This window comes from Elephas maximus, chromosome 21, assembly GCF_024166365.1.
Source record: "Elephas maximus indicus isolate mEleMax1 chromosome 21, mEleMax1 primary haplotype, whole genome shotgun sequence".
Taxonomy (NCBI): Eukaryota; Metazoa; Chordata; class Mammalia; order Proboscidea; family Elephantidae; genus Elephas; species Elephas maximus.
Window position 1 is genome coordinate 60138820 of NC_064839.1, and position 12147 is coordinate 60150966.

Genomic DNA, 12147 nt, shown 5'->3' on the forward strand with positions numbered 1-12147 from the left:
TGGACTGCCAAAAGAACGAACATATCTCTCTTAGAAGAAGTACAGCCAGAATGCTCCTTAGAGGCAAGGATGGCGAGACTGTGTCTTACACACTTTGGGCATGTTGTCAGGAGGAATCAGTCCCTGGAGAAGGACATCATGCTTGGCATAGGACAGGGTCAGTGGAAAAGAGGAAGACCTTCAAGGAGGTGGATTAACACAGTGGCTACAACAATGAGCTCAAGCATAACAATGAGTGTAAGGATCGCTCAGGACCAGTCAATGTTTTACTCTGTTGTGCATAGGGTTGCTGTGAGTCAGAATCGACTCCATGGCACCTAACGACAACAACAAATCACCTACGAGGCTGTGCAGCTTAGTCCCGTGGAGGTGGCCATGGTCGTAATTGGTTCTACCATAGGCCCTGAGATGTGCAAGAGGATAAAGGTGAGGGTAGAGCACTGGAAAAGTGGAGCAATTATAATAGCTGCTGACCAACCGCATGAAGATACAAAATGAACTAGAGTCAGCAGATAATCAGAGGCCACCTCAGTCCTGGCAGTTCTGCTTCCTGGTCCTGGTTCTTGTTGCTTCATGCTGGCATGTTCCAGTGTTCTTTTCCTCGAAGTGTTTCCTTCTCCCCAGCTCATTAATTTCTTGGAGGCACTGGGTCAGAGAACCTAAACAACGAACAATTGCAAAACTGTGTCCTTGGGTTGACACGTTTTATAATTTCTCTTTCTACCTGTCAGAAATGTCCATGTTGGGCCTGCCTTCCAGGTCTGCACAAGTGGCCACTCTATGGAAAGTGCTGGAGCCATCATGGCGGAATGGTTTAGAGCTTAAGCTGTTAACCAAAATGTCGGGAGTTGGAATTCACCCGGGAGTTGGAATTCACCAGCCTGGCCTTGGAAACAGGATAGGGTAGTTCTACTCAGTCCTATAGGGGCGCTGTGACTCGGAATCGACTCGATGGCAATGGATTTGATTGGTTTTGGTTTATGAAAAGTGGGAGTGGAAGATACTTCAATCACTGGAGTGTGTTGCAGCTTGTGGCGAGGGTGCAAGGACAAGGGATAGGCTCAACCCAGATGCGTGCAGCTGAAATGTAAAATTCTGCCTTTCCTTGTACTGCATGGTGCTGAAAAGTGCACATTGTAACATGACAGTTAAACTGGTGAGCTCCAGAGGTAAACACACCAGGGTGAGAATAGGAACAGGACTCACTCAGCCTTTCGGTTATTCAGTTACCTCGTCAGCAAAGATGAGATTAAAGGAGGTTGATGGGATAAAATAGAATTACAATGGCGTAAATGACATTATGCTTATTAACACTGCGAAGGCCCACCTGACTTGATTGACTCACAGGAGATCCCTTTCCATCACGGAAACGTTCTCTCCCACACTGCCCAACCCAGCCTTCTCTTCTCAAGGGAGGAGTCCTAAGAGCTCCACCCTTCAGGTGCTGTATATATGCCTTGGTCCCACCGCTGACCAGCCTTTAGGTACAAGGCTGACTGTGGAAGTCAGTCTGGGAGACCCACTACAGGGACGCTCCTCGGCGGTACTCTCCTCGGCGGCGACCCTCCTTGGCTGCGACCCTTCTCAGCAGCGACGCTCCTCAGCGGTGACGCTCCGCGGCGGCGACCCTCCGCGGCGGCCACCCTTAGCAGTGCCTCCTGCTCCAGGTAAGCCCACGATGAGCCTTGTGGTTGCTGGAGGCTGAGACATAGGACAAGCCCTCGCTTGTGAGCACCTACTTGGTGCAAGGCTGAGTTTGACTCTCCAAAGTGAATCCAAACTCAGATTTGCAGTATTTTAAAACAAATCGCATATATGCGGGTTCTAACCGCTTGCTGAAAATACAGGTACCCACATCCCACCCTAATCCTGTGGAGTTAGAAAAGGGGTGAGTAGTATGAGTGTCTGACAAATGCCCAAAGGTGGCTGGACTGAAGCCGAGTGTAGAATCACCTTCCGGAATGTCTCAGTGAGAGATAGTTTTGTGTATAGTTGGGGTGAGTGGAGGGATAAGACCCATGAGGCCTGATGCCCTGAACAGCCTTGATCTTACTTAGCCCTCACACCAGGTCTTTCTGCTTACATAGGGAAGAGGCCCAGAGAGGTTAAGTAGCTTGCCCAGAGTCACTGAGTTCCAGTTTTCATTCATTCAACAGATGTTTAGGTGGGAACTGAGGAGAAGCTGGGAGATGCAATCCTGGTGGTGTCAGGGAAGTGACAATTCCTAACTTCACGGAGTTTACCACTTTAGTGGGGACCTCAGATGTCCAAAATGTGGATAAAATCACAAGAGTCATAAGAATTCAAGGAAGAAGTACATGATGCTGTACTTACTATACCTGGACATGGTATTAGGGGACACCAACATTCAAAGAGGTCAGGGGAAGCTTAAATCTGGAGAAAGAGACAAAGCTTTGAGAGTTTAAGGCAGGACAAGAGATAACTAAGGTATCTTGTACAAAGTTGCTGGGCCTGTGGAACTCAACCTACTGGAGACAGTGAAGGAAGAAGAGAGCTGCAGAGAGTCAGCCATGGAGTAGGTTCTGGCACATAGTGGCCATATGTACAAGAGAAGGAAACACTGCCCTGTCCGTGCCATGCTCACAGTCATTGTTATACTTGAGTCCATTGTTGCAGCCACTGTGTCAATCTATCTCTTTGAGGATCTTCCTCTTTTTTTTTTTTTTTTGGCTGACTCTCTGCTTTACCAAGCTTGATGTCCTTATCCAGGTGCTGATCCCTCCTGATAATATATCCAAAGTATGTGACACGTAATTCTTCTAAGGAACATTCTGGTTTTAAATCCAAGACAGATTTCTTTGGTCTTTTGGGAGTCCATGGCATATTCTTCTCCAACACCATAATCCAAAGCTATCAATTATTCTTCAGTGTTCTGTATTCATCATTCAGCTTTCACATGAGTATCATGTGAATAAAAACATCATGGCTTGGATCAGGTGCACTTTATACTTCAAGGTGACATCTTTGCTTTTTAACACCTTAAAGTGTTCTTTTGCAGCAGATTTTCCCAAAGCAGCATGCCTTTTAATTTCTTCACTGCTGTTTCCATGGGTATTATGGATCCAAGCAAAATGAAATCCTTAACAACTTCAACCTTTTTGCTGTTTATCATAATGTTGTTTAGGTCCATTTGTGAGGATTTTTATTTCCTTTCTCTTGAGGTGAAATCCATACTGAAGGCCATGGTCTTGGATATCCATCAATAAATATTGCAAGTCCTCTTGACTTTCACCAAGCAAGGTTGTGTCATCTGCATATTGCAGGTTGTTAACAAGTCTTCCTCCAATCCTGATGCTGCGTTCTTCTTCATATATAGTCCAGCTTCTTGGATTATTTGCTCAGCATATAGATTGAAAAAGTATGGTAACCAGAGGCACACCTTTCCTGACTTTAAATTACACAGCACCCCCTTGTTCTATTCCAAGGATTGCCTCTTGATCTATGTACAGGTTCCTCGTGAGCACAATTAAGTGTTATGGAATTCCCATTCTTTACAGTGTTGTCATAATTTGTTATGCTCCACACAGTCAAATGCCTTTGCATAGTCGATAAAACACAGGGAAATATCTTTCTGGTATTCTCTGCTTCCAGTCAAGATAAATCTGACATCAGTAATGATATTCCTGGTTTCAGGTCCTCTTTTGAATACAGTGTGAATTTATGGCAGTTTCTTGTTGATATACTGCTACAACCTCTTTTGAATGATCTTCAACAAAATATTACTTGCTTGTGATATTAATGATATTGTTGAATAATGTCCGCATTTCATGGGATCAATTTTCTTGGGAATAGGCATAAATATGGATCTCTTCCATTGGGTTGGCCAGGTAGCTGTCTTCCAGATTTCTTGGCATAGACCAGTGAGCACTTCCAGGACTGCATTCGTTTGTTGAAACATCTCAGCTTGTATTCTGTCCATTCCTGGAGCCTTGTTTTTCACCCATGCCTTTATTGCAGCTTGGACTTCTTCCTTCAGTACCATGGGTTCCTGATCATATGCTACTTCCTGAAATGGATGAACATACACCAGTCCTTTTTGGTATAGTGACTGTATATTCCTTCCATCTTCTTTTGATGCGTCTTGTGTTGTTTAATATTTTCCCTGTAGAATCTTTCAATACTGCACCTCGAGGCTTGAATTTTTTCTTCAGTTCTTTCAGTATGAGAAATGCGGAGGGTGATCTTCCCTTTTGGTTTTCTACTCCAGGTCTCTACGTTTGTCACTATAATGCTTTGCTTTGTCTTCTCCAGCTGCCCTTTGGAATCTCTGTTCAGGTCTTTTACTTCATCATTTCTTCCTTTTGATTGAGCTACTCAACGTTCAAGAGCAAGTTTCAGAGTCTCTCCTGACATCCATTTTGGTCTTTTCTTTCTTTCCTGTCTTTTTAATGATCTGGGTTTCTTCATTTGTGATGTCTTTGATGTCATTCCACAACTTGTCTGGACTTCCATTATTAGTCCTCAATGTGTCAAGTCTATCCTTCATATGGTCTCCAAATTCAGGTGGGATATACTCAGAGCTGTGCTTTGGCTCTCATGTACTTGTTCTAATTTTCTTCACTTTCAACTTGAACTTGCATTTGAGCAATTGATGGTCTGTTCTGCAGTCAGCCCCTGATCTTGTTCTGACCGATGATATTGAACTTTTCCATCACCTCGTTCCACTGATACAGTAGATATGATTCCTGTGTATTCCATCTGCTGAGCTCCACATGTATAGTCACCATTTATATTGGGGAAGAAAGGTATTTACCGTGAAAAAAATCATTGGTCTTGGAAAATTCTATCATGTGATCTCCCGTATCATTTTTATCACCAAGGCTATACTTTTCAGCTAGCAATCCTTTTTTTTTCCAAGTTTCACATTCCAATCACCAGTAATTATCAATGCATCTTAATTGCATGTTGGATCAATTACAGACTGCAGAAGTTGGTAAAGATCTTCAATTTCTGCATCTTTGACCTTAGTGGTTGGTGTGCAAATTTGAATAATTGACATATTAACTGGTCTTTCTTGTAGGACTATGGATATTATCCTATCACTGACAACATTGTACTTCAGGATAGATCTTGAAATGTTCTTTTGGATGATAAACAAGATGCCATTCCTTTCAAGTTGTCATCCCCAGCTTAGCAGCCATATGATTGTCCAATTCCAAATGGCCAATACCAGTCCATTTCCTACTGCCTAGGATATTGACGTTTATAAATACCATTCATTTTTTATAATTTCCAGGTTTCCTAGATTCATACTTCATACATACCACATTGTGATTATTGATGGATGTTTGCAGCTGTTTCCTCATGTTTTGAGTCTTGCCACATCAGCAAATGAAGTTCCTGAAGGCTCAACTCCATCCACATATTAAGATTGACTCAGGTTTGAGGAGGCAGCTCTTCCCCAGTTGTCTTTTGAGTGCCTTCCAACCTGAGGGGCTTATCTTCCAGCACTATATCAGACAATGTTCCACTGCTATTCGTAAAGTTGCCACTGGCTAATTCTTTTCAGAAGTAGACCTCCAGGTCCTTCTTCCTAGTCTGTCTTAGTCAGGAAGCTCAGCTGTATTCTGACCCTGTTAGTATTTGAATACCAGTTGCATAGCTTTCAGTATCACAGCAACGTGAAAGCTCCCACAGCATGACAAACTTACAGACGTGAGAGGGAACTCTACCAAAAATGATGTCCTTCTCCAGTGACTGATAACATGTCCAAAGTATGTGAGACAAAGTCTCAGCATCCTTGTTCCTAAGGAGTATTCTGGTTGTAACTCTTCTAAGACACATTTGTTAGGGTTTTTTTTTTTTTCAGTCCATGGTATATTCAATATTCATCACCAACACTACAATTCAAAAGCATCAGTTCTTCTTTGGTCTTCCTTATTCATTGTCCAGCTTTCTCATGAATGGAGAGTGCAGGTATAGGGAAAATACTGTGGTCCTCATGAGGACAGTAATCCTGGAACCCTTTTAAATAGGATAGTATTGTGATTACATCCCTGTGAGTAGAGGGTAGGTAGAGTTGAGGGAGGGTGCTGCTGGAGGCGAGTGCAGGTGTCCGGAGGAAAGAGTTGGTGGCTCTGAGGGTGTAGTGGTGACTACACAATGTGTGTCCTTTGAATACAGGATCCTGAGTGTGGAAAGTCTGGGGTACTATTAGTTACTATTGAGTGGCTGCCTTCAATGTACCAGGACTGTGCTAGGTACATTTCTCCTCCCTCAGTCAGTCCTTTCTGACTTGTCTAAGATCACATCCACACAAAAGGAGGATTTCAACTCAGACAGCCTGGTTAATAGTCTCTTCTCCCCATACACTAAGCTTCCTTTCCCTAGGGTAACAGGATGCATGTATCCTCTGCCTGTCTATTAGGAGTCTTCTAAGTCTTTGCCATTCAGATGAGGAACAAAGAGCACACACACACTCTCTCTTTTCAAGTTTACTGAATATGAAAAAGTAGCACACTGTTTTCATAATTGGCCATTTGTTTCTATGACTTGCTTCCTTCACCTCTTTTTAAATATAGATAGCTTTGTTCATTTTTTTTCTTTGCTTCTTTTACTTGAATTTTTCAAGGTATACCATCTGTTTATACGATTTAGCAAATATCAATTTGCTAGATTTCCATCTAGCATAGAAAACGCTTCCTCAGTCAGATTAAAAATATTCTTCCATAATTTATTCTCATAGTCTATGGTTTTATTCTTTTTCTTTATTTCTGCTTTTAATAGACATGCAAACAAACAAAAAAAAGCAAGTGTATAATGTGACAAGCACCACCCAAATTAAGAAATGTAGTGTTTTCAGGACCCCCCAGAAGGCCTCAGGCACCTCCCAGTCACTAATTCCTTTCTCTTCTCCAAATGGAAGCACTATTCTAATACACCATGAGGTAGTTTTGCTTGCTGTCAACTACATAACTGGCATCATACAGTCTGTATTATTGCCTGTGTCTTTATTTCACACAACATTGTATTTGTGAGATTTATCCACTTTTTTTTGAGTAGAATAGTTAGTGTCTTTTCTTTGCTGATATAGTCCATTTTATGAATAGGCCATAACTTAACCATTCTACTAAATAGTATTCTTAAGTGATTTAAGCAACATACGGTCTCACCAGTTGTGCATGACTATTTCGATAATAACACAGTTATCAACACTTTAAATTTTAACACTTGTACTTTCACTTGAAGTCCTTACACAATAAAACCCATATTGCCTTAATCCAATCTCTGCCTAAAATGATTGAACCAATCAGATCTTTTAAAGACTGGCCAATTTTGTCCTCTAGTGATCTCAAATAAGATTTTGGACACCATGAACAAAAAGCTTTATTCCCTCAGTCCTAATAGTTGGCCGAAGCTCTCCAAAGCCAAATAGCCTCCATTTCAGAATCACTTTATTGCCTCTCAGTGAGAGGTACACTCTCTGAGCTTCCCATCACTTCCATGGATCTTTTCCCTACAAATCCTCAGAAGATGGTAGCTTATCGATAACTTCAATGGGCAGTTGTGTCTCTCTCTGTGTGTATGTGTCTGTATTTGTGTTTCCCATCTTTATTTTATTTTGAAATTCAGATCTCACACATCTGTCTTTGCACCATGTGAGTTTTCAAAGTTGGCAGTGTTCTTCAAGTATATCTAGTTTAATCCAGGATTTGATATTTACAGTTTAATATATCCAGCGATTGAGATGCTTAGATGAAAGAGAAGTAAACTTTGGTCTATTATGAATTAATTGCTGTCAGAAATATTTGCTGTGTAAGCCAAAAGCTGTCTGATGCCTTTCTTATGTCCTCCACAAGATAGAAATGATTGATGTTGGCATTTTTATCCTCATTTACATGATTCTTTTAGAGTCAAGAATGTTAAATAAATTTCCCTAGTTTCCTCAGATGGTAGGTACACAAAGGCTTGTATCTCACCGAGACAGGAGATCTAGTACGAAGGGTTAGACCCATCAGCTAGCCTCAGTGTACCTGATTTGGGAATAAGTGCATTGGAAGGGTGGAGACAAGAATCAGTGGCATTGAGCAGAGCCACGAAGACTTTTTTTTTTAATAAAGAAATATTTTCTCATCCCCAGGAACAAATAGGCACCTTGAGGTCATGACTGGATTCTGATCAAGAGAAGTGATTAGTTCGGCTTCATCTTCTCTGAGCTGCCAAAGGCTGGAAGCCTAGTTTCCCAAGTAATCTGTGATCCACAGCTGGTAGTGACGAGAACGCCTACTGACACCAAATTTTGCAACAGAGAACCAGCAACCTCATAGTATTTCATAGCTTTCAGACATCCTGAGGAAAAGCCCTCTCAGTCCAAACCTTCATTCATAGCCTAATGGAGGTCATGGAAGCCCTGGCAGGAATTCAGGCAGAAGCTAACTGCCCCATCTGTCTGGATTACTTTAGAGATCCCGTTACCATCAAATGTGGGCACACCTTCTGTTGCTCCTGCATCCAGCAATCCTGGGAGGATCAACAGGACTGGTTCCGATGCCCTGTGTGCCACCACCCATGCCTACAGTTGCACCTCAGGAGCAACACCCAGCTGGGAAATATAGCTGAAATTGCGAAGATACTCCACATCACCAGGAGCAAGAGGAAGAGGGAGGAAGAGACACGCTTATGCAAGAAGCACAATCAGGTACTGACCCACTTCTGTGAGGAAGACCTGGAAGTCCTGTGTCCCCTGTGCACTCAGCCCCCAAACCACCAGAATCACCTCGTGAGGTCCATAGAGGAGGCTGCCTCTCATCACAGGAAAAGGCTCATGAGTTACATGGAGCCCCTGAAGAAGCAAGTGGCTGACTTTCAAAAACTAGTAACTTCTCAAGAGAGAGAACCATCAGAGCTGAGAAAGAAGGTGGAAAAGTAAAGGAAAGAATTATTCTCTGAATTTGAGCACCTGAACAAGTTTTTAGACCGTGAACATGAGGCAGCTCTCTCCAGGTTAGCTCGTGAAGAGAAGCACGTTCAACAGAAACTAAATGCGAATATAACAGCATTTTCACAGTTCATTTCCACACTCAACAATCTACTAAAGGAGGTGGCAGAGAAGAGTGTGATGTCAGAAGTGAAACTGCTAACAGATATTAAGAGCATCCAGAATCGATGTGAAAGCCTCAACCCCCCAGTGCTCTATTCCTTCCAGCTAACGAAGGAAGGATGCAGCCTTCCTCCACAGTATTCGGCTCTGCAGAAAATTATACAGAAATTTAAGGAAGATGTAACCTTGGATCCTGAATCAGCACATTCAAATCTGATTGTCTCTGAAGATAAAAAGTCTGTCACATTTGTGAAGAAAACACAAAGACTTCCTCCTAATCCAAAGAGATTCAAGTTTGACCCAGTTGTCCTGGGTTGTGAAGAGTTCAGTTCTGGTAGACATTACTGGGAGGTGGAAGTGGGTGAGAAGCCTGAATGGTCTGTGGGGCTTTGTAAAGACTCCCTTTCCAGGAAGGCAAAGAGGCCCCCGGCAGGGCAGGAGAGATGCTGGGCAATTCAGCTGTGCAATGGTAACTATGTTGCACAAGGCACTTTTCCAGTCACTCTGGTCATAACAGAAAAACCCAGAGGGATTGGCATTTATCTGGACTATGAACTGGGTGCGATTTCGTTTTACAGTTTGAATGACAGATCTCATATCCATTCTTTCACTGATAGATTTTCTGAAATCCTGAAGCTTTATTTTTGTATTGGACGTGATTCTCAACCTCTCACAATCTGTGCTGTCAGAGATTATGAATGATAAACTCTCTGGGAGGCTGTCACATTGCTTGATTTTATTCCTGCAATTCATGGTACCATGTCATACAACTATCAGTGAATATGGTACTGAAAATTTTTTCTTTTTTAAGTGCTTGTATGACTTTAACACATGAAGAAAGTTGTTTTATCTCCTGTAACGACGAGAAACCAGAGTGTGATTATTACAATATTAATTGATATTCCTGTAATTGCCCTCCCTATGGTTTGGTTCCTCTTTTTACCCTATAAGAATACTTGTAGGATGAAACTGCCTGGGCCTACCTCGTTCCATTTTCTGTGTGTTATGTGGTTCCTCAATTGCAATTGTTTAAAATTCTTAATAAACCTCTCAGTTTTAAATTGAAACAGCATTCCAGTTTTGCTCTGCAACACCATTTTATGCTGATCAGCAACAACATAAAGCTCTTGAAAGAGTACATCCCAAGGCAAGGCAACACACACACAAACTAGTAGCTAAATGATTCCAAGATGTTTCAGTCAGGTCGACCCATTTAAGACATCCAGAGTTGTCCTTGAGATCCAGTCCAAGAACCCTTGTTCGAAACCTGTACAAGTAACCCATGCCCCCCAAACTTGGGAAGAGTAAACTCTTGCCCTCAAACCAGGGAAAAATAAACCCTTCCGTCCAAACTTCAGCAAGTATTTTCTGAGCCCTCTCCCAGGATCAAACCTAACATCTTTTATTTAACTCACTTTGATATCCCTTGAAACCAGTCCAAGTATTCAGATAACGCAAACGGTAAAACTCCCTACAAACCCTGAGGACCACATAAAAATTCCCAAAAGTGGAAAGAAAAGGACAGGGCAGATGGAAATCCAGTTTCCCAAACAGACAACGTGAAAGGGTAACTTATCAAGGAAAAGATATTCCTAACTGTTCAGTTATAAACTTAGAGAGTTCAACACAAAAGGGGTAGAACTTGAACCCAGGAGATTTATACCAAGTTCCCAAGCCATGATGAGGAAACAGTTGGATGCATATGTGGCCCATGTCTGGAATCAATTATTATGCCTCATCACAAGGTGGAGCACTTGGTGACTTTTTTCTGGGTCCAACTTCTGACGTTACTCTGTAAAAAAATAATCAAAACTCACCAAAATTTGAACATAAGGTTTATTCTGAGAAAGTACTTTATATGCATAGAAGCAGGACATTTTGATTCTAGGAAAAGAAAATGACTCATATAAACTAGGCACAATGGGGCTTATAATAAGAAGAGGAGGGAGAAACATAGATCAGCCACTGGTTAATCTTAACGTGGTTGATTGAACACTGCCTTCTGCATTCACTGAGGATGAGAAGGTATCAATTTATTTCTGGCCTGGCTGCTAATAATCTGGCCCTCCACACATCTGCAGCCATGAGGCCCTTTGAGATTTAAATTAGGGGGTAATAATTGTGTGGACTAGTTTTTTTCTAACAGGATAAAACAGATTTACATTGCTGCAGAAGATTTTCTGGCAGGATTTTATGGTTAATATTTGATTTCACAGATAAGAAAAACTTTGAAATCAAAGTTAGATGTCTCTTATTAAGTTTCCTATTCAACGTTAGTAAAGACTCCAGATTCCACCCTAAATGTCATTTGGCGACCACGCTGAACCCCGGTACCTCCTGCTCCAGCCTTTGCAGACTCCTTCAGTCTTTTTCTCTCACCTCCCACTCACCCAAACTGAGGGAGCAATAGATTGAGGAAAGTGCACAGGTTTTAGAATGAGGCACTGCAGAGTCAAGATTGAAGACTCCATCGTGTAGAATCCTAGGAACCCACGGAAGGTTACTAAAGCTCCCAGACTGGCAGGGAAACCGGAAACGATGGAAATAATCCCATCAGTTGCAGTCATCTAACTGTGATCATTTATCAAAAACCTAATTACACTGTCTGGCACATTTTGTCCCTGAACAACTAGCGTATCTTAGGCCAATAAATGAGACATTTCAAAATGGATTTGTGATTTTTACCCTGGCTTTTTCATTGTTTTTAATCTGCCAAGTATTGTCACTTCAAGTATTTAGTCAGTGTTTGAGCTCACTATGAGTCTACTTCTGATTCTTAATATTCCATTATTCTCATACACAAGGTTTAATTCCAGGTTGAAAGTTGGAGCATTAAAACACACACACACACACATACACACACAGACAGTTAAAGTATTTGGGCAGAGTTTAAACATATATTTCATTTTTGAATGAGGAAGACCATTTGCATACATTGCCTTACTCTTCAAAGTCACATACTGACAATGAAAATATGAATAGAAATGGAAGTGCCAAAATATTTCAAACATTATACTTCAAAGGATTCTGGAACAGATTGTGGTTTATCACCTATAGTGTTTCTATACAGATTAGCCATCAGAGAT

At 41.7% G+C, this 12147-nt stretch overlaps 1 pseudogene; it reads left to right on the plus strand.

Moving 5' to 3' along the window:
* Positions 1-8353: 8353 nt before the first annotated feature.
* Positions 8354-9763, plus strand: LOC126064638 (tripartite motif-containing protein 75-like; annotated as a pseudogene).
* The last annotated feature ends 2384 nt before the right edge of the window (positions 9764-12147 follow it).